At 47.3% G+C, this 19,055-nt stretch overlaps 1 long non-coding RNA gene across 1 annotated transcript in view; it reads right to left on the reverse strand.

Moving 5' to 3' along the window:
* LOC138541031 (uncharacterized) overlaps window positions 1–19,055 on the reverse strand; it is a 400,081-nt gene that overhangs the window by 312,653 nt on the left and 68,373 nt on the right. The window contains exon 2 of the long non-coding RNA XR_011289055.1: window positions 6,262–6,359. This is a non-coding gene — a long non-coding RNA (uncharacterized lncRNA). The remainder of the gene's footprint in view (window positions 1–6,261; window positions 6,360–19,055) is intronic.

Consider the following 19,055-nt stretch of genomic DNA (forward strand, 5'->3'; position numbering starts at 1 on the left):
GCTGAGGACGTCCTATCGGCCTATAGCATTAATCAATGTCGATGCTAAGATTTACACGAAGATTCTGGCAAACAGGTTGGAGTGGTACCTCCCTAATCTGGTCTCTCCAGACCAGAAAGGCTTCATTCGGGGCAGGCAGACGGCGGACAATATCCGGCGAGTGGCACACCTGGTAGTAAAGGCCCACAAAACGGACACTCCCGCGGTCCTACTAGCTTTGGACGCGGAGAAGGCGTTTGACCGCGTGGAGTGGTCCTTTCTCTTCCAGATGTTGCAGCAGATGGGCTTGGAGGGAGAGTTTCTGACAATGGTGCGTGCAAATTACCGGACTCCATTGGCGAGAGTGGTGGTAAACGGTGCTCTCTCTAGACCTTTTAGGCTGAGCAGAGGGACGAAGCAAGGGTGTCCCCTCTCCCCCATGCTGTACACATTATACTTGGAGCCCCTTTTGCAGGCAATAAGTGAGGCAGAGGGAGTGAGGGGCATTCCGTTTGGGGGTGAACAGCACAAAGTAGCGGCCTTTGCGGACGACATGCTTCTGACCCTGTTGTCACCTATTGACTCCATTAAGGAGTGTACTATCATATTGGAAACGTTTGGGGAAGCATCGGGCCTAAAGGTGAATATCAACAAATCAGAATTATTAAGTCTTACTTTGCAGGACAGGGAACGGGAAGCTCTAAGGGCATGCTCTCCCTTTGTATGGAGCACAGGGGGAATCAGGTACTTGGGGGTCAAGATCACGGCGAAGCTAGGGGGCTGGTATGGGGCCAATTACCCGCATTTGTTAAAGGATATCAAGCGGGATTTCCACAGGTGGAGGACTCTCAGGGTCTAGTGGCTGGGTCGGCTAGCAGCAGTGAAAATGATTACTCTTCCTAGGCTACTCTACTTTTTTCAAGCAATTCCCCAGGAGGTCCCAGCAAATTTCTTTAGAGAATTGAGAACATTAACTAACAAATTTCTTTGGGAAGGGAAAAGAGCTTGGATCACTAGGCACTTGTTGGAGGCACCCAAACGGGAGGGGGGGCTGGCGGTACCGAATTTCCAGATGTACTACGAGGCTACGCAGCTGAGAGTGATTAGAGAGTGGCTCCAGGAAGGGGAAATGGGCCAGAATAAGTTATGGGTGAAAATGGACAGGGCTGTTGCGCATCGCACGCTGGCAGAGGTTCTGTGGCTGCCAAAACATAGTAGGCCAAAGCATCTATACTTGGGTTCAGTGACAAAGTTGGTGGCAGACAATTGGGATAAGCTGGTGAGGACCAAGGGAATAACGACATTTCCTTCCCCCTTCACGCCACTCTTGAACAACAGGGAATTCACCCCAGGAATGGAGAAGGGAGCCTTTACACAATGGCAGAATGGGGGATGCAGGAAGTTGGGAGACATGTTTCGAGGGGGGGGGAATACCATCCTTTGTGGACTGCAAAAGGGAATTCGGGGTAAACGAAGGAGAAAGGCTCCGATATGCGCAACTGAGACACTGGGTCATGTATCCTGGTATCAAGGGAACGGTGAATAGGGATGCCACGCCATTTGAAAAACTCCTACTGACGAATGATGGGTCCAAGGGTCTAATTTCGAATCTGTACAGGATATTGGACAATACAACTGATAGGCAGAAATGGCCATATATGAGGAAATGGGAGGAGGTGGTGGGGAGAGAAATGGACAAAGAGGAGTGGGAAAGGTTGTGGAGAATGATCACCAAGTTGGCTAGAGCCTCACAGCTGCAAGAAGCTTGGGATAAGATCCTGCTAGGTTGGCACTATACACTGGCCCGGCTGCACAAGATGTATCCCGAAGTGCCTGGGGTCTGTTGGAGGGGTTGTGGGATGGTGGGCACAGCGGAGCACATTTGGTGGGGCTGCCGGAAAATTGGACCATTTTGGCAGGAAATTCAGAAGGCGCAGGAGCAGGCCTTTGGTCCTGGGGGGTCCCGATCGCCGGAACAGACTCTGTTGGGGTTGAGGGACGGCTCGGCAGGGGGGGAATCCAGGGAGCGGGAGAAAGCTAGAGTGTTTATGACATTGGCAGCCATAATGTTGGTGGCTCAGAATTGGAAAAGTGCAGAGATTCCCAGGTTGCAGGATTGGTTCCGTAAGATATGGGAGATCATTGCACTCGAATGGGCGTCTTACACCATGAATGACAATGTACATAGCTTTGAAAATGACTGGGGAGAGATTCTGGCTCATCTTAAGGACGATTTCCGGGTGGCTTGGTGCCCGCAACGTTTAAGACTGTTAGATCTGCAATGAACTTTGTTCCCTGGCCCTCGATAGTAGGGGACCGGAGGCTGAGCTGGTGTGACTCGGGGTGGGTGTGGGGGGGGGGGTATTTGGGCGTTATGGTTTGGATGTGTTGTTGTAAATTCAATAAAAAGAGTTTAAACAAAAAAAAAAAAGCCCAGAGTGCCGCTTTTTTCATGAATTTGACTAAGGTATTGTATTCACCTCTCAGTTGAGACACAACCTCACAGCTGTAACGATTTTGAGCATGCAGTTCTAGGATTAATGCTTTTTTGGCTTCTCTATATTCTGCGTCGAACCAAGCATTAGAGGCAAGGTGCTTAACACAGGAACTTTACGGACTGATCATAACAAAAAGGGCTGATAAGACCACACAGTGATTGGCAAACCTTTCTATATCAACCCTGTAAGAGTCCCTAACAGCTCTCGGATTGTGATCACTCTCAACTTGATTTCCACCTTAACGTCTTTTACTAGTCTATCCACATAAATTGATCAAAAACATAAAACTATATGCGATGCTGCCTACAATTTTTGAAAAGTTAGCTTCGCTGGCGGGTCACTTGGAGTACAGTCATTAATGTCTCTGAAGCCCAATTCTCCTATTTTCGGGTTATATGCTAAATGCATCCCTATAGGTCCTCTTAGGGAAGGTTGAACATTAAATCTGGGAAACCCCAAACTGCATCTTCCTAATCATAAATATCCATGTTAAGTGTAGCGGCTCAAATTGTGCAAATATTCAATAGGGGGACTAAAGTTGTACATTTTAAAATTTGACTTTCTAATTCATTTAATGGTTTAAGATCAATTTACCCTTGCAAAGGCCTTAAGTAAATATTCAATAATACACATTTCAGGGTTACCCTTTATAAAAACATAGAGACATCAAACCTAGGGTTGTGGTTAGGACTACTATAATCTCAAAGTCTAAAGAATTTTGAGCCCAAACTGTGAGACCCCCAATTGGCGGACCTTTATTTCCTTTTACCGCTGGGGTGCCAAAACACTGGTAACCCGTTTTAAAGAAAATTGATGTATCCCATTTTTTCTAGAAACAAAGGAAATTTAGGGCCTGATTCACAGAACATTTTCCTATGGGATTGTGCCATTATAAAACACTCCCATGAATCAGACCCTTAACCGGTCAATGTACGTCTGCCAATTGTGGCACGATCTGCTATATTCCAGACCAGAATAGAGAAGTGGTTGTCCAAATCATTGCTGGGATTAGAGCCTGTAGAGCATTTAGAAGGTGTTCCAAGCAGGGGATATGATCATCAGTTAATAGGTCCAAAGTTTTTTTGTCTCCTCCAGTTCTTTGGCAATGTGTCATGGCAGACCATTTTCGATGGAACTTTGAACACATACTTCCTGGGGGCACAAGGGATTGGGGAGGGTACCTCTCACTGCACCACATCTTCAAGTAGTCATGGAGAACAAGGGTTGATCCCCTCGGTGGGTAGGTCCAGAAATCAATTGCCAATTAATCCTTTTACTAGACTTTCTTTAACCAGGGCTACTCTGATTATGTCAGAAATGTTTTTAAAGGGATCTGGGAATCTATTAAAAACCACAATGTCGTCCCTGATAATTGAAGAGCAACCTTAAGTGTGGCGATACCATTGGGTAATCTTGATAATCAAACTGTCCCAATTTTATTTGCCCTTATTAGGTACCTTTGGTACTATAGTCATTAAAAAAACATTTTTGTTGTCCTTGAAGAGATGACTGTTTGTCGTGGCAGCAACTGAAGGAACATCAATGAGTCAAGATGCAAATTACTGTTTTTCCAGGATCACAGTGTGTCTTGGGAGCAGCTTTTTTAAAAGGAGGCTATCATATGAAGCAGGACCTACACCGTTGCACTAAATATTCGAAATTCAACCTTTACTGCCGAAGTAGCTATTACGTTGCTGGACTCATTTACAGATTTACCTCAAGTGTCTGCACTGTAAAAATTGTTATTAAGCAAACTACGTAGAGGTACAACTTCCTGCAGCGGCAGCAACCACTTAATTAAGCAAAACTTTTTGCCATAGTTAGGGCATGTTCAGTTGGATCTATCCGGTTTTGTCTTTTGTAAGTCTGAAACAAAGGCTACGAGCAGCTTGGGGGAGAATCTGGGGCAAAGCATCTCATATTGCTGGATCCTACCTCTGTGCCTCCGGTGTCACCCCTAGCAACATTTGGTCCAAGACAATTAGGACTTCAAATCTATTGTTTTAGCCTAATCCAATTTGCCACCACATTCTCTAAGAGGACCACTTTTTTTGACAGGAGCTGTAGACTGTTCCACGTCCAAATATTTATTCTATACAGCCATACAGCCGGAAAGTGGTATACTTTTATGCAAATAGCAAACACATGCCCTTTCCTTGTTGGGTTAAAAGGTGGTGGACTTCATAAAGGCCAAAAGGTCAAGAAATCCCAGGATAACTTTTTGATTTGGGCCTAGATGCAAGCTCAGGGGCATCACATTAGGGACTAATGGAGGTAAATTAGATTGATGACCCAGTGCCTTGGTGCCATAAGGGAGGAAGAAATGTGTTGCTTCCCCCTCTAAAATCATTTAGCAAGCCTTTAATCTCATTTAATATAGTATTGGTCGCTGTAATTGAGGCTCCCACAAACAAGGAATTCTTGGGTTCTGAGGATAACAAAGCTCTCCCTGGCCCATTCCTTTTGAGACACTGGCTTCCTACAAGTAAAAACCGTTGCCCTTGCCCAGGACCCTAACTCTTTATGAGGATACCCCCTTATATCAGCAAAACCCAACTTAAAACACAGTGGGTGATTTGTGACAAAGTGTACTACACGCTCTCCGGGGTTACACCAGCATCTCTCAACTGCTCCAACTGCCTTCGACCCAATACCTATCACTAACCCAGAGACAGAGGACTGAAGACGCACCTCCCTATGGAGACTGTTCCGAGTCAAGAAACAATCATGTGCTATCACAAGATTGATAGACAGGCATATTTGTTTTAAAAGCAAGGTTGGTGCACACATGTGTAGCGTGGTCCACAGAAAATGCACATTGAATCACGGAAAAACAAGTGGAGAAGCAGGGCAGCACTCTCTCCTTTATGTTACCTCCACGTTGATGTCAATGCACACTCCTGAGAATCAGGGAATTAGGGCTGGTTTGTTTCACAGAGAACTTGGCAGATTAATAGACTTGAGGACCTGGAACCACTGTGCCACGTAAATCGCTCACTGTCCTGCACAGGCAGTCCGCCTCTACAATCTCAAACTCACCAAAGAGCTCAAAGGTATCTACTATACTGAATCCCAACCTACTACCCAACATCCGGGTCTGAATGGGAGGATTCGAGGAAATCCCCTTGGGCCATGGACAAGCGTCCACCAAGCTGCACTTCCGCACTGGTAGTGACTTCTCACCATACAGCAATCACCCCTATCCCACTCATATATGGACTCCACTTGTGTGCGTTCCTAGGCAGGGAGGGAGATTCACAGAGACTCTGGCGAGATGTCCTGAAAGGGTTTACGGGATACTCATTCTGTATTTTGCCTCAGATCTCTCTATTTAGATCAGGTGTATTTTAATTTCCCCAGACCAAGTAATCTCCTTTTTATGCCCCTTTTATTTTTACCCTATCGCTATTTATTTAACCAAAATAACAGAAACAGTTTGGTATCCACAAACCTTTTCTAGATAGAAATATACGACTGAGCCACTCTTCTTCCAAACCAGCCTCCCTATCCTAAAATTGCAAGTATTTTTCCAGGTTCACATCAAGACACAGCAAATATATATTTCCTAAAATCATAATAAGTCATGTAAAAAAAAAGCAGCAAAATGTGATACCACGCCATAGAATGTCTACCCCATGTTCAAATACCCCTCAAACAAATCGATGTCTTATTTAGACATCATGTAAAATTTCGACTCCACTGTGCCAGCCACACATGCACTTCCACTTGCGGCTTGACCTCTACCGGGCCACTGCTGAATTTTCTTTTAACTAGGACTCCTTACCTCTTTTCAGTCGTGCACACGGGGTGTATGAGAGGAGGCCGTGTGCAAGCTTGGTGGTAAGTCTGCACTGCGTGACAGGTCCTCGTTGCAGCGCCAATCTGTGGAAGAAAAACAGTCCGTCTTTTATTTCAGTGATGGCAAAGATGATTTTTTTCATTGGCTTGCATGTCAAGTAACACTATATAGCAACCCCAGCAAGCCCACCTAACCCTTGTTCCATGACCAGTGAATGTATAGTTTACTGATCATGTGGCTAAAGACACTTCAAGAAGACCTGCATCATAAGCCTTCTAGTACGTTCTTCCTGCCTTGGAAAGAACAATAGGCCTAGTCATAAATGTGGAAGTCGTTCATGGGCAAGTAAAAGGCAGTTCCAGTATTATGTAACCTGGAGATTACTTCTAGGATAGATGTTCTGGTTTAGCCGAATCAGTTGAGGGGGGTTCGTCCACCGCCCCTGACCATTTCTGTTGAAATACAGAAGTTCATTTGTTTGCAGCGGTTTAGACCACCCAAATCTATTGAATGTGGGCCGGCGTCCTTTTTTCCGGTAACCCCAATAGGGTATTGAGCAGGACAATCCTTTCAATAGCGCATGCGTAAATGTCGAGCATTTCCTTCAGACAAGAGAAGAAAAGAAAGCCTTATAAATGCCTGCTAAAAAAGAAAAACTAAGGAAATGCAGGGCACAATATCATAGGAAAGGCAATTTAGAGCTGAGGTTCATATGGGGAGTTCCCAATCCCTTCTGCATCTCTTCAGCATCAGAAACCCCACCCGCATCATTTCACTGTTACTTAAGTTGATGAAGTATCTTATTCAATTATTTAAAAATTATCCTCCGACTTCCGCAAGTGTTAGTTAGAAAGTTCCCTTTCGCCAGGTAAATCCCCTGAACTTTTTTCTGTGATGTCCAGAGAATGTTTTCCAAGTAAGTCCCATCCAGGTCAGTGGGGACACAGCTCTTTACCAACTGTGCCAGACTGGGTGCCCTCCTGACTCTCAATACTGCAAGGTGTCCCTTACACTCCCTAGGTGTGTAACCTCGCCCAGACAGTATTGGCAGGTTCTGGCTGGTGGCAGTGATACCTAATGTGGTAGCTGCACTGTGTGTGGTCCTTTTACCACACATGGAGCCTTTTTTGCTCCCTGAAAGAGCCTTAAAATGGATTATCTTGTTTAAGACCAGTAACCTGGCAACTGTACTTGGTTGCCTTTTGTTTGGGTGTTTGCTGACTGGGGATCACCAGATAGGATCAGTCACACAGGAGTCCTGGGATCAAGAAATAAACCAAGACCATCTGCTGTGATTCACAATCTTTTATTAAGGGACTTATCAAATGAAATTGTGAAGGATGGTTCCCTGTTCAGTGGGGTCCAGTTTCCTTTACTCTGAAACATTCCCTTGTCCAATGTCCCCTCCACTGCATGTTGCTATGGTGGCCTCCCTGGCCTCGAAGTGAAAAGTCCCAGTTTGTACATTTTCTCAAGGGGGTTTAGTTCACCCGTCCTGCCATTGCAGACTTCAGGGTGACTCAAATCGGTCTTCTTGGCCTAAGCTAGTTGGAGGCTTTCTGTTGCCCAATACCTCAAAGCTCACTATAGTTGCTAATCTTGTGAGTAGGCTGGTTGGTGGACTTAGAGACCAGGAGGAAGCCCAGGCCAGGCCACAACCCGGGTAACCCTTTCTAGCTCTCCCTTTTGGCTTTTCCCCAACCTCATACCTTCCAACAGCATCTGGTTCTGGATATCGGCAACCAGGCATGCAGGACCCTGACTGTACGTATTAGCTAGGAGTTCTTTCTTTCTCTCTTTCTCTCTCTCTCACCTCCTCACTTAGCACCTCAATCCTCACCCTTTTATCTCTCCCTAGGTTGTTACCGCCTCTCTCTGGTTACCTCCTCCTCCAGTTCACTACCACCCTCTGAGTTCACCATCTTCTCCTTCACCTTCATAAATCCCCCTCCTCCTTCTGTGCATGATTACACTCTGAGGTTACTAACTCTTCCTTGACCTTCTAAACTCTCTACACCTCTTTCTGCTCTCCACTGCTATCTCTCCAACCTCTGCTTCATCCTCTGTGCTCCAGTCTGCAGTCTTCTCCAGACATGAGCCTTTTGCACCTACAACCCATAATGCCTGACTGAAGCTGGCTACTTTTATAGTGGACTCCTGCCACCATCTGGGTGTGTCTTCTAGTGAGGGTCTGCACTAGTGCACTAGAGGGTCTACTGGGGGTGGGTAATTTGGTGAGGGCAGTGATTGGCTGTTCTCACTGTGTGTGCCTCGAGGTTTTTAGGGTTTATGGGATTTGGCCAGGTCTATAATTGGTATGGCCGCCACCTTGCATTTTACTCTTTCTCCCCTGATCCTCCCAGTTGCTACGCAGTGTGTCCAGAATGTGTTTTACCGGCTGGGAACTCTAAAGGCATCAAGAAGGAGACACAGACAACAGGTTCAAGATTGATTCGTAATCTTTTATTAACTTAAAAGTCAGGATGGAGTGAGGCCTAACCTGCCCAATGCTGAGGTGAGATTTCCCTACTGTAAGAAACCTGAAGGTATTCTCTTACCTACGCCCAAGGGACCTTCCATTCAGGTGGCCAGGGAAGGGTCATCGCTCTTGCATCCCGACAAGCGAGGGAGGATCACCTGAGTGGAGGGTCTCTGGGGATTGGGAGGAGAATGCCAGAAGGTGAGTCACAGCATTCCCCCTTACCCTGTTATCCATCAGCCCACTCTGCCTCAGCCTTTATGGGATATTCGCAGTCATGTCCTGTTTCCCCCTGCCCATTTCCGACACATACTGGGATGAGGAAGAAACGACTAAGAGTTAGAAAGATTACCTATGGGAAACATACTGTCAGGAGGAAGATGAATGGAGAGGTCTACTACACTACATCACTAACATGCCCCTTTAATGAGGTCAGGCACTTGACACTAACTATGCACACCTGACTTCTATTGAATACCAACCAAGTTATAAAAGATGGAGTTCTGCCAGGGAAAATGAGAGAGCTGTGGCTGCTGAATGGGCCGTGGGAGCTGAACTACAGGAAGCTGAAGCTGGAGGACCCAGAGGGATCCAGAGGAGAGCAGGACGCCGAGACGCTGACCCAGTGTGTCTTTTTTTTTTTTTTTTTTTTTTTTTTTATTGGTTTAAATTCAAACCTTTAAAATATTTTATAACACATGTGAAACTTTAAAATTACATTGAGTGTTTCAGGTCCCCCCCAAATAGCCCCCTCTTTATAGTCTCATATTCAAGCGTTACACCGCGTTTTCCTTAACACCTGGTGTACAGTTGGAATGGTGCCGACCTTTGATCACTCATTATTGTCTTTTAATCTCTCTTCTATCACTGCCAAGAAGGAGGTCAAAGGTATAATTAATTTCATGTCTAGCCCATTCCACATAGTCTGCCACCACTTGTCCGCGCATGCTGATAAATTATTGTCATTCCATCGTCCCAGGTGAATTGATCTTACATCTTTCAGAGCAGCGCAGAACAAGACTAAATGTTTGAGAGATTCCAGCTCGTTTTTACACAACCGACAGGTTGGAGTCATATGTGCATTAACCGCCCAGTGTCCAATTCTGTCTTTAGTTTTCATTGCATTTAGCCTAAAGAGCATAAATGATCTTCTTGCTTTTGGATTAGGAAAACGAGTTAGATATTTTTGGAGGATGCCGTATCCTCTTGCTTCAGCGGGACAATCTTTCATCGTTTTGACGTTGTTACGTTCACTGCATGTGTTTATCCAATCTTCACGCCATACTTTCTTTTTGGCCGCTGTGGGGTTTGTGAGTAAAGTTTCCAAGGTGATGTTATACATTGTTAACAACTCTTCGCAACGTCTTACCCATTGCGATAAGATGTCTGGCCCTTTAAACGCGGCATGATGAAAAATTTGAAATTGGAGGATTCCTTCCTCTACTCTCGTTTTCCGAAACAATGAGAGCTGATTCCAGCATATCTTGGCGTGTAATGATGTTAAGGCTAGTTCATAACGTAAACAAACTGTAGCAATTCCAGGCGGAAGGCTTAGTGCTTTGGTCCAGAACATATGTTCTAACACGGCCCAGTGAGTTGACGGACAGCCAAATGCATTTTCGGCTCCAGATGCCAAAATTGGAGCCACTTTCTGTATATAGAAATTACGAAGTGGTTGCAGTGAAAAGCGCCCATATTTTTTGTGTATCACAAGGCCTTGGCAGGCCAACTGGCCACACTTTCGCTTAGAATCTGCTACCCATGGTTCATCGCAGATGCTAGAATTCAAAATCATGCCCAGATATTTCACACTTTTGGACAGTTGCAGTGTCTCGTGATTTAGGTGCCATGTCTGTCTTGAGCCCTTTTGTTGCCCGCTTGTTTTTAGATTCTCAAAGATCAATATTTCAGTTTTTGTAGTATTGATCTTTAGCTTGTTCTGACATACATAGTTGTGAACTGCTTCCAATTTTCGTTGGAGCCCTATTGGGGTTAGATCTAATATTACCAAATCGTCGGCGTATAGTAACCAACCTATCTTCAAGGAATTTAGTTTTGGTGGAAATGATCTCACAGATTGAATTGTGGCTCCGATGTCAGAGATAAAGAGGCTAAAGATAGCTGCTGCTAGAGGGCATCCCTGCTTAACCCCTTTGTGCGTCATAATTTGGGTTGACAGGGTCCCAAGTCGGTCAAGTCTAATGGAAATTGAGGTATCCTTATGAAGTTCTTTTATGGCTGCAAGTAGTCCTGGAGGACAGGCCCACGTTTCTAGCTTTTGCCACAAGATTTCTCTGTCGACCATATCAAAGGCCATAGAGAAATCAACAAAGGCCAAGTACACTTTCGTATTTGTTCTAAGGGCTTCCATTTTCAACAAGTTTAGCACAAGCAGGTTCAGTGAGCAGCCAACTGATTTTACAAACCCTGCCTGTCGTAAGTCCACTCTATTTGTTGTTTTTGCCCAAGCAACCAGTTTCCTGTGCAATAATGAAGAGAAAATCTTACCCAGTGTGTCAGAAGAGCTGCAGCGTGGCTCGAGAGCCGTGTCTCGAGGGAGCCGAATTGGGGAGTGCTGCATACTGTTACTCGTGTCCAGGCAAATGCCTGGGAGGTGTCCAGGTCCCAGGGGTATTTGAGGGGCAGGTGGTGAGACCTTGACCTCGACAAAGAAGCTGACGAGCCTTCCCGACAGCGCTGCGCTAACCAGTGAGTTTCTATGAGATGAGAAATCTGGTGCGTGTGTGAGAGGCGGAAGCATTAAATGAAAAAATAAGTGTGCGAGCGGCACAACAGAAAGAGAAGGATACAGAAGTGCATGATCGGCATGAAAGGATATCAGAAGAAAGCATGGAAAGTTGTCAAGAAAAGGCACAAGTTAGACAGTGCAAGCGACCGAAAAATAAAGCAAGAATGAAAGTTTAAACCTGCGAGCGGCACGGAAGGAAAAGGGGAAAATGAAAGCATGCGAGCGGCACGAGTGAAAAGAAAAGTGATAGTGTGCAAGCGGCACAGAGAGAAAAGGAAGAATATTTAAGCTGCAAGAAGAGAAGAGTGCAAGTGGCACAGAATGGAGTGCAAGTGGGACAGAACAGCAGAAGGAAAGATGCAAGAGGCATAAGATTGAGAAAGAAACAAGAGGAAATACAGAGGTTGCCAGAGGCACGGGGAGAAAAAGAAGTCCCATGCATTAAACACACCACAGTATTCAAATTAAGACAGAGAAAAGAAGGAAGAAGAAGAGGGGGGGATGTGTATCGGTGTGGTCGTGCATGGGGAGGAGTAAAACCCTGCGTTCTCGAAAGACTCTGATGTTGCCCCGATGTTAAAAGAGGAGATGAACAGCGCCACTTGAGAGAAGGTGGAAAAGGGGGAGCCACCCTGAGGATGAAGTGAGGACAAAAACCCAAAAGTGATATAAAGGCTGTTCTGATCTGAAGAGAAGGAACTGTGCTTTGAGAGGTGCATCCTGACACATTGAACCTTTGTGTTTTACTAACTTTTGTGTTTTGTGTGAACTTTGGTATGAACCTTTGAAACCAGAGGTGCCTAGGCTTGGGGAAGGAAAACCTGAGAGACCTGAACGGAACTGTGAATTGTTTGGAACCAGAGCAGAGGGGCCTAAGCTTGAGGAAGGAAACCCTGAGAGGCCCATAGGAACTGGGAAATTTAAGAAACTTGGGGAAGGACATCCAAGCGAACCTGGGAACTTGTGAGCCTTTTCTGGGTGATTCCAAGGGCACCTTTTTAAATTGAACTGACAGAGCTGAACCCAACGATAAAACCTCCCGAGTCTAAGCTTATTTTATACTTGTTTTCGAACCACCATTTTCTTTTAAGAAAACCCAGCATAACATGTGTTGCAAGAGTGAGGCCAAGCAAAGGTTTGACACAGACAGACTCTTGTTTTGAGACTTAAGGACCTCGACTCTCCTGAGAAACATCAGTCAAGGGAAAACCCCCATTAGAATTAGGGCAATTTAGGCATTCCACCAACCCTAATACTTTTATTAAAAAAGGGTTTTCAAACTGTTATTGTTTGTGTCTGTGTCTCTCTTGATACCAAGCCTGCCTCACACTACCTAAAGAAAACTAAGGATAGTCTGCACCACAAAGTTCAAATCATACGTCTGTGTGCCCAAAACCTATACTTGCCCTCACAACTAACTGAATACAATGTGTAGGGATGCCAGCACCAAAATGAATAGTGTTCAAAATAAAGTTCCAAGCTTCTTCCAGCAGTTGGTTTGTAATCAGTTTCCCCTTCCCCAAATTCAAAACAGTTCACAAGGTATCAGGGTTCACTTCCCCAAGAGTTCAGATCTTCCAGCTTTTCAAAACAACACAATGTCTTGGGAACTTCACAGCTCTTTTGTCATTCGTACTTTTCACTGGTTCACATAGGTAGTTCTGTTTCTTGACTTTAACATCAGATAAGTGACTGTTGCAAAACACAAGCTTCTTTAGGTTTACTTTCATTGGCTCTTTCCATAAAAGGGGGGAACTCGGTCTAGGTGCAGTTGTTGGACCACATGGCCCACCCGTTACAGGTCACTGAAGCAATACCCCTTCTTGTCTGTTTTACATCAACAATTGTCCACTGCTTTCCTTTGACAGTGACGCCTGTTTCTTTCATCAGTGTTACACACTTCTAACACATACTTGCCAACCGTACCGATTTAGGCGGTAGGATACCGCTTTTTAAGCAGTCCCACCGCCTACCGATTTATTGGCATCAAATACCGATTTTTTTGTGTAAAAGAAAAAAACATTTTTTTTTATTTTAACTTTTTTTTTTTTTTTTGCCCACGCCAGCTCGGGGGAGTCTTTCAAGGGCTCCCCCGAGATGGCGTATCGGGAGAAGACGCGGCATGCAGGCTTTTGATATCAAAAGCACCCATGGCGGTGGGCTAAAAGCACCCCTGAGCCACGCGTGCCTTTGACAAAAGGCGCCATTAGCCCCCACCACGCCAGCTCGGGGGAGTCTTTCAAGGGCTCCCCCGAGCTGGCGTAGCGGGAGAAGGCGCGGCATGCAGGCTTTTGATGTCAAAGGCACCCACGGCGGTGGGCTAAATGCGCCCCTCCGCCGCGGGTGCCTTTGACAAAAGGCACCATTAGCCCCCCACCATGCCAACTCGGGCGAGTCTTTCAAGGGCTCCCCCGAGATGGCGTAGCGGGAGAAGGTGCGGCATGCAGGCTTTTGATGTCAAAGGCACCCACGGCGGTGGGCTAAAAGAGCCCCTGCGCCACGGGTGCCTTTGACAAAAGGTGCCATTAGCCCCCCACCACGCCAGCTCAGGGGAGTCTTTCAAGGGCTCCCCCGAGATGGCGTATCGGGAGAAGGCGCGGCATGCAGGCTTTTGATATCAAAAGCACCCATGGCGGTGGGCTAAAAGCACCCCTGAGCCACGTGTGCCTTTGACAAAAGGCGCCATTAGCCCCCACCACGCCAGCTCGGGGGAGTCTTTCAAGGGCTCCCCCGAGCTGGCGTAGCGGGAGAAGGCGCGGCATGCAGGCTTTTGATGTCAAAGGCACCCACGGCGGTGGGCTAAATGCGCCCCTCCGCCGCGGGTGCCTTTGACAAAAGGCACCATTAGCCCCCCACCATGCCAACTCGGGCGAGTCTTTCAAGGGCTCCCCCGAGATGGCGTAGCGGGAGAAGGTGCGGCATGCAGGCTTTTGATGTCAAAGGCACCCACGGCGGTGGGCTAAAAGAGCCCCTGCGCCACGGGTGCCTTTGACAAAAGGTGCCATTAGCCCCCCACCACGCCAGCTCAGGGGAGTCTTTCAAGGGCTTCCCCGAGCTGGCGTAGCGGGAGAAGGCGCAGCATGCAGGCTTTTGATGTAAAAGGCACCCACGGTGGTGGGTTAAATGCGCCCCACCGCCGCCGGTGCCTTTGACAAAAGGCGCCATTAGCCCCCCGCCACGCCAGCTCAGGGGAGTCTTTCAAGGACTTCCCTGAGCTGGCATAGCGGGAGAAGGCGCAGCATGCAGGCTTTTGATGTAAAAGGCACCCACGGCGGTGGGCTAGGGGCGCCCCTCCACCATGAGTGCCTTTCACAAAAGGCGCCATTAGCCCCCCACCACGCCAACTCGGGTGAGTCTTTCAAGGGCTCCCCCGAGCTGGCGTGGTGGCAGAAGGCGTGGCAGGCGCCTCATTGTCATTGAATGCACCCGCGGCGGCTGGCTCATTCAATGACAATGGGCTGCTGACGCTCCCTATTCCTATCATTACCTCCTGGCCTGACTATTTTTGAAACTTTAAGATTCCTACAGATTTTTGGTCACAGAATGTTGGCATGTATGCTAACACTTTATTGTGGCTTGGTTGGCCAATATGGACTGTGCAGCATTCAAAAGCATTCAAAAGTACGTACCATGTCTTTCAGTTTGTTCGGTATTCAAAAGTACTTGTTTTGGCATTCAAATGTGCTTATAACAAATTTCTGTTCATTCGATATTAAAAAGTGTTTGTTTCCAGTTCCCAGAGCACCCGGGTATGAGTGTTTCCGTTTCCACTTACTGGTTGCATATGGCAGCTCCATTTGGTTTCTTTACACTCCTCGCTCTGCTTTCCGGCTTCCAATAGATCTGCTCTCTCTCACGGCAGCCACAGAGAGCACTGTTCGTTCTCCTGGAGTCCTGCAGCGACTGGAATGCTTCAGCAGCCCACAACGCCTGCTGAGTGCACCCGACACAGAGGGCAGCAGGATTTCCAAACCCTCTCGCGGCCAGCCTCGTCCTCGGCATCTCTCTCTTCTCTTCGAAACGGCTTCCAGTTCTGGCATCTCCCACGCCTTTCTCTCCAGCTCGCTCCTCTCCAGTCCAGTTCTGCTCTCCTGCCAGGTTCTGCCCTCCAGCCAGTTTCTCTCCTTTGTGCTGTGCGGCCAGCATTTTTATACCAATTGGGATTGTTAAATGATTGGAGGTGTGGGTCATGAAGTTCAATTGCCGGACCATGGCGAAACCTATTAGCTGGACATACCTGGCTGTTACATCTGAAATCCTCCATAGCCCTCTTCTTCGTCTCAGTACCAGAGGGTTGATGCTGAAAAGGGAATGGGGATACCATGTTTCACCCAAGGACACCCTCTACCAATTTCCCTCCACCCAGGTGATCCTCCCTCGCATATCCACCGCCAGGGACGGGATCCAAAAGCAATGGCCTTTCCCTGGCCACCTGAGAGGAGGATCTAGGGGGAAAAGAAGTGAGGACGCCCTCAGGTTCATCACAGAACACACCTGGAAAGCTTGTTGAATACGGAATGTCTGTGGAAAATTAGCGCAGTGTATTCCCGGTGTGGGACAACTTCACTGAAGCTCTCCTTCACACACAGAATTTTCAGTGTTTGGGAACTCACAACATTGTATACGCAGTGTTCAGTGCTGGTCCAGCAAACTACTCAGGAAGGGTTTTTCAATGTCCTGAAGGAGGATTTAACTGTATCTAAACATTCACTGCCATCGGTGAATACATGGAAAACCTTCCTTTTTTCAATGTTATGAGTTTGAGTCTGCTCAGGGAGAAGTTCAAGCTTTTTCATTTGGGAAGGGGTTGCATGAAGGATACTAAGCAGGGCCTTAGAGGGGATTGAGTGGTCAGGACTGGGCTACCTTACTGAACCAGGGGATTGAGAAAGGTCCAGCTTTCAAGACTGGCCCAAGGTGCAGCACTCCGATTGCTCCCTGCCATTTGGTGGAGGCCAAGGTGGGGGACTGGGGATTCTGCCCAAACTGCCCCCGGCCCACCATTCACTGGCACAGGGTGTCCGCCCCACTTAGTCCCCACTTTGCCCAGCCCCAGTACCAGGCAGATGACTTCACCAGAGGTCATTGCAGACATGAGCTCCAGCCGGGATCTCACAACAGGGCTCTTAGTGAGTCCCTCTATGTGTACCTGGGAGTGGGATGGCATAAGAGTTGTGGAGGGTCAGAAGGACACAGACACTGTAAGGACATTTTACCAAATGTTTTATTAATGAATAGAATAAGGCCTATCTATCCCTATCACTATGGGGTGTTCCTGGTCTACTTTACTAACTAAGGTGCTCATCAGTCGAGAGCAATAATCCAAATCTAACCTACCTGACCCTACCAGTATAATAACCAACTAAGGGCAGGAGAATGACTCCCTTCTCCTGAATGCCATGTCTTGACCCAGATGCTTTCTGAATTTTGATGTTCTCTTTAGTAGGACATACGTAAATAGACTCTTGTGACTTGTTGAATTAATTCCTGTAACTCCCTCAGGGGATTGTCCATTTTTCCTTCCCCTCTCTTAGGTGCTTTCTTGGTCCTAGTAAGATTCCTTCTCTCAGTCTTGGAGGACTCAAAGTCCTCTGGTATATTATCCTTCTCCTTTGATTGGTGATTGATTCTCAAATACTTAATTTTTACCTCTTCCCAAAGTATTGTTTTATATGTACAATTTATCCTTGTGTCCCTACTGGATTTTGGTTCCCAAATGTCTATCTCTCTGGTATCTCCTTCTGTTCATTTCTTGGGTATTGGGTAATCTTTCCCTTTTCCCACTGCAATAGAGTTCCAGTTCTATTTCTCTCACTCTCTGTGATGCTTATATTTTTCTGTATCTATTTGAACGTAGTAATTTATTTCCCATTGTTCTCTCATAGGTACTGTAACAATTTTCTTTCTGCTTATAATAACTCCTTCTCTGTGTTCCGGTAGACCTGTTCCCCTTATTACCTTCTGCACTGTGGGATAACGTCTCCAGTACCTTTAGGGGTTTTCTTACTTCCTCCGCTTCCTGGCTGCTCCACAGTTCATTCTCTGCAATGTTTGCTTCATACGTGTCTGCTCCGGTAGCACATCAGATCTGTTTGGAAGTTGCTTTCTCCCAATGGTGGTGTCAGCATCGTTGCAAGGGCCAGATGCCCACCACGGTATTACGCACAGGGGACATCTCCTTTCTCTCTCGGCTCTCCTTCTCAGTGGTGAGGTGTCCCTTTTCAACTTCCTCGACACAGTCTAGAGAGGGGCACCTGCTACCTTTTTTGTACAGTTCCTTGCAAGTTCTCATTTAAAGGGATAGTTTCAATTTCATCTTGACATTTATATTGGTTCCCTTTATCCTAGTTTAAATCACAAAACTTATGCAGGGTAATTCATAGATTTCAGCGCAGAGGCAGCGCACGCGAGCAGCGCAGAGACCTAGCGTGCGCCAGCCGTGTGCGCCAAACAGCATTCTGGCGCACCGCGTATTCATGGAATATCCAAGTCATTTTGAGCGCTGGCGCAGAGAACATCCCGCAGCACCAGTTACGCCCCCCAAGAACGCCCCTTGCGCAAGGATAAGGCATTGAAATCCCCAATGCAGCGCAAAGGGCCGCACTAACCCTGCATTAGTTCACAGGGCTGGGACAGTGCATTTGGGGGGGTGTGCGGGTAGATTCACACGCGATAGGCCTTGAGGAGCAGGGTACGTGTATTCTGAGGTGTGCGCGTGGAGAATAACACGCAATAGGCCTTGGGGAGCGGGGTACGTGTATTCTGAGGGGTGCACGTGGAGAATCACATGTGATAGGCCTCGTGCGAGCGGGGTACGTCTATTCTGAGGGGTGCGCATGGAGAATCACACACGATGGGCCTTGTGCGAGCGGGGTACGTGTATTTCAGGGGTGCGCGTGGAGAATCACACGCGATAGGCTTTGGGGAGCAGGGTACGTGTACTCTGAGGAGTGCGCGTGGAGAATCACACGCGATAGGCCATGTGCAAGCGGGGTACGTGTATTTCGGGGGGTGCGGTGGAGAATCACACACAATAGGCCTTGTGCGAGCGGGGTACGTGTATTCTGAGGGGTGCGCGTGGAGACTCACACGCGATAGGCCTTGTGCAAGCCAGGTACGTGTATTTCGGGGGTGCGCATGAAGAATCACACGTGAAAGGTTTTGGGGAGCGGGATACGTGTATTCTGAGGGGTGCGCGTGAAGAATCACACGCGATAGGCCTTGTGCGAGCGGGGTACGTGTATTCTGAGGGGTGCGCATGGAGTATCACACACGATAGGCCTTGGGGAGCGGGGTACGTGTATTCTGAGGGGTGCGCGTGGAGAATCACACGCGATAGGCCTTGGGGAGCGGGGTACATGTATTCTGAGGGGTGCGCGTGGAGAATCACACGCGATAGGCATTGTGCAAGCAGGGTACATGTATTTCGGGGGTGCGCATGGAGAATCACACGCGATAGGCCTTGTGCGAGCGGGCTACATGTATTTCAGGGGTGCGTGTGGAGAATCACACATGATAGTCCTTGTGCGAGCGGGGTACGTGCATTCTGAG

The sequence above is a fragment of the Ambystoma mexicanum genome, chromosome 1q (genome assembly GCF_040938575.1).
Source record: "Ambystoma mexicanum isolate Mex_15411 chromosome 1q, UKY_AmexF1_1, whole genome shotgun sequence".
Taxonomy (NCBI): Eukaryota; Metazoa; Chordata; class Amphibia; order Caudata; family Ambystomatidae; genus Ambystoma; species Ambystoma mexicanum.